The 3831-nt window shown below is 23.8% G+C and overlaps 1 long non-coding RNA gene across 1 annotated transcript in view; it reads left to right on the forward strand.

Annotated features, from left to right (window-relative positions):
* The first annotated feature begins 492 nt into the window (after positions 1-492).
* Positions 493-3831, forward strand: part of LOC117171798 — a 15318-nt gene continuing 11979 nt past the window's right edge. Inside the window, exon 1 of the long non-coding RNA XR_004466921.1 lies at positions 493-646. This is a non-coding gene — a long non-coding RNA (uncharacterized LOC117171798). The remainder of the gene's footprint in view (positions 647-3831) is intronic.

The following is a 3831-nucleotide window of genomic DNA, read 5'->3' on the forward strand; positions in this document are numbered from 1 at the left end:
GTTCTGTAAATATCAATAAAAATATTTTTCAAACGAATGCATAGATTTATTTTGTTATTTTTTAATTCATAACAAATATTTTATCATCTTAAATTAATGTTTATCTATTATGCGAGAATGATATTATGATAAATTCAATAATCAAGTCGGTTTTGTTAGAGAAAATAGAATTTTATAAACATTTTGTATTAAATTTTAGAACTTTTATCTTGCGAGGCTTATCGTCACATTTCACCCTTGAGTTTGGTAGCCCAAATCCTAGATTATTTTCGATATGCCATGCTGTAGGTCACTGGAATTTGTTTTTTGAAATATTAATTTATTGAATGGCAACTGGGATAAAGTATAAAAGCTTCTGAAGGATGGTAATTTGTTTGTTATAAATTGGGGACAACGATGCTTTAATACATTGTGCAACGTTGGGGGTTGGACACTAGAGCACGTAACCAGCGAGAGATCATCAGTTGAGCTCTCGTCGTCGATCTGCTTGGTTACCTGGCATATAATTCGCGACGAAAAGATAACAAGAGTGCGCGAATTTTTCTTTAATTTGTCATTTTAACTCACTTATAACTGATATTTTCATATTATAAAGTCATTTTTAGAGGTGGTAATAAGTTTCACTTGGAAACTTAAAAAATGAAGGGTAGTTAAAAATACTTTGTTATTATTTTAACAAAAACAATTAATCCACGTAAAAAATAATTTTTTGATATATTAAGGGTAGTCTATAATTAAGAAAAGGAAATAAACAATCAATAATGTTGTGAACATAATCTGTTGAGGATACTTAGTAATTTAAAGTAAAGGAAAAAAGACTTATAAATGCTTATTACATGATTATCTGAATTTAATATAAGAGCCGGATTCAAATTAAGATTTAAATAAATTTTGCTTTTTGGTAAGAGTCTTTTCTTAATTAATAGAAATTTTCTTTGGAAGTAGATAGAAAATAATTTAATTCATAAATTTATTTTGATTTCCTTCTTTATAATTCAATGCAAAAGAATTTTTTTTATTAAATTTTTAATCCAAATCTTAGATTAAATCTTTTTTTTATTTTGTGTTTAATATTATTGTTTTAAACATTCCAAAAAATTTTTGATCATTTTAAATTATTTTAGAAAGTAAAAGTATAAAGATTAAAAATTCTGTTAAATAGAGTTTCATACGTTGATATCAAATTCTAATATTTATAAATTGTTACTGAAAATGTAATACCCTAAATTTCGTTTACAAATCTTGTCTTTTAATCGTTAAATAAAATGTATATTCTACAAAAATAGTTAGTATCTATAAGTGAATTTTCAAATGACCGGAAAAAATTGGGTCAAAGTTACTTTATTTTTATACAGGAAGTTTTTATTTTTTTGGAAACACATTTTGACTCGACTTAAAATAGTCGGCCAGGAGCCAATAGTCGGTCAACGATTTATCTTCTTCCACAAAAATAGTTTCTAGATTTACTTTGATATCAAAAATAATTTAAATATGTAAAAATTGGTTTTAACCCTGCCGGGTTTTTAAGAAAAAATGTTAGAAAAAATTAAATGTTCCGTTGCCTATTTAATGAAAAAAACATTGATGCATTTAAATGAAAATTTCGGTGTGTCCAAATGACAATGTTCTAGAACTCTTTGATATATATGTTTGGAGTTTCAACATTACAAAACGCATCTTCCAAGATAGAATCTTATCATTTGGATATACCATTTTTTCTGATCGTTAGAATATAATTAATGGAAGATATTGATTGATACCAATTTAAGGTTGATAATAATACTACCCTTATTGGTTTGAGTTTCTCTAATAGTTGATACCATAAATAATCCTTTGGCTGTCTCATCAAATATTTTTTTGTCTAAAACAGAAAATCGGAAATTGTTTTCTTTTAATGAGAAAATTATTCCTTTTTTAATTAGATTTGAAAATATTACACATTAAGAGGTCGCTATTGAGGTTTTTGTGGCAAAAATGTGACTTTTAAAATATTTTAAATTTTCCGTTGCACAATTTTAACTATTATATCGTGCACAATGCGGGAAATTCATTATCATTGTACCATTTAATTTAATTTAATTTGTGATTTAATGATAAAATTGAACCAAATAGATCAATTTTTAACCAAATTTTAATTAGAGGGGAAACATTATTTTTAATAGAAAATAAAATTTTTGAATAACTACTTCTTTTGTAGGTTTATTTGTTTTTAATGTTATATTAATATTATTTTCGTAGGATTCTATAGAATTTTCAACAATATTTGTTAAGGTTTCAGGTATGTCGAAATAATGTAGAAGCTTGAAAGAAATAAAAAATATTTCATATGTTTCGAAATCTTTTAAAGTTTTAAAATCTTTTGAATCTCCTCAAGATTTCTAAAATTTCTAAATATATTTAAACTGAATCGTATTATTCCAAAAATTTTGAAAAATCTTTCAGAACTAAAAAATTGTTTGCAATCTTTTGAAATGTTTCAAAATATTGCTAAAAAATATCTTTAAATTAATTTTTTAAATCAAAAAATCATTTTAAATTTTGCTGGGAATCGTAAAATAATGTATTATCTTGAAACCTTTAGAATCCTCCAAATTTCTATTTGAAATTTTGAAAAGTCTGCGTTTTGATTTTAATTTTCCGAAATATTTTCCAATTTTTAATTATTTTTCAGACTTTAAAAAATATGTTTAAATTGTTTAAATTTTTCCTAAGATTTATGAAAAATCTTTCAAAATTAAAAAAATTTCCTTGAGATATTACTGATTTTTTGTTTGACTTTTTTGCAAATCTTTTAAAATATTTTTAAATAATCTCTATAAATCAATTTCTTAAAATAAAAAATCGAAATTCTTAAAAAGTTTCTAAATTATGAGGAAATTTTCATTAAAAATCTTCTACTTTCTTTTTTGTGATTTTAAGAAATCATTGCAAGTGTTTTAAAATATTTTTCAATTTTCTTGAAAAATTTATTTTTCAAAATAAAAAAAATCATTTAAAATTTTCTGAGACACGTTAAATAAAAAGTTTTATTCTCTTTAAACCATTGAAAAATTTCAAAAAGCTTTTTTTTTCGAAATTTCAAGTAAATTATGTATTAAAAGCTAAAGAATGTAAAAACTTCATTGTGTGTTAGTCATTAGGTCAATAAACATTTTAATTTAATATAAAAAATATGGTGCCACAGACTTTCCCTTACGAAGAATTTAACGATTTTTTTATTTTTTGAACAAACTTTCTTTTTAATTGTAGGACAAGTATTTTCTTAAATTTTAGTTTTCAATATTAAAAATTGTTGTGCGTAAAGTAATATTTCATGAAATTTTAATAATTTAAAAAAATGTATTGTGAATGAATTTAACTTTGTAATCTCAACTTTATCATGAAACCGCAAGTTTAAGGGTGTAAACACGTACTTCAAAAATTTGTTTCATACGGAACAGAATCTGAGGGTCATAGGAATTTAGCATTTAAGAAGCATACGGAATTTCCTGCATTGAACAAGATGGAACGGTTAAAGTTGTAGAAATAGAAAAACTAAAAAAGTTTAAAATGTTTATTTTTGGCATAAAATCTCCATATCGACCTCTAAATATATATTTTTTAATCTGGCAGATTATTGTGCATTGAAAGATCGCCAAAATAATAAAATTTCGCTCGCTGAAAAAAAGAAATTTCCTAGTCAAGGTTTTAGAAAAAAAGGATTTCATGAGGCACCCTAGTAATTGTTGAATCCTTTCAATGATTGTCAGTCCTCAATTTAAATTAAAGAAAATAATTGTTTTAATGAAATATAATACAAATTTAAAAAAATAATAATAACAAAAATAAATA

The sequence above is a fragment of the Belonocnema kinseyi genome, chromosome 4 (assembly GCF_010883055.1).
Source record: "Belonocnema kinseyi isolate 2016_QV_RU_SX_M_011 chromosome 4, B_treatae_v1, whole genome shotgun sequence".
Classification (NCBI taxonomy): Eukaryota; Metazoa; Arthropoda; class Insecta; order Hymenoptera; family Cynipidae; genus Belonocnema; species Belonocnema kinseyi.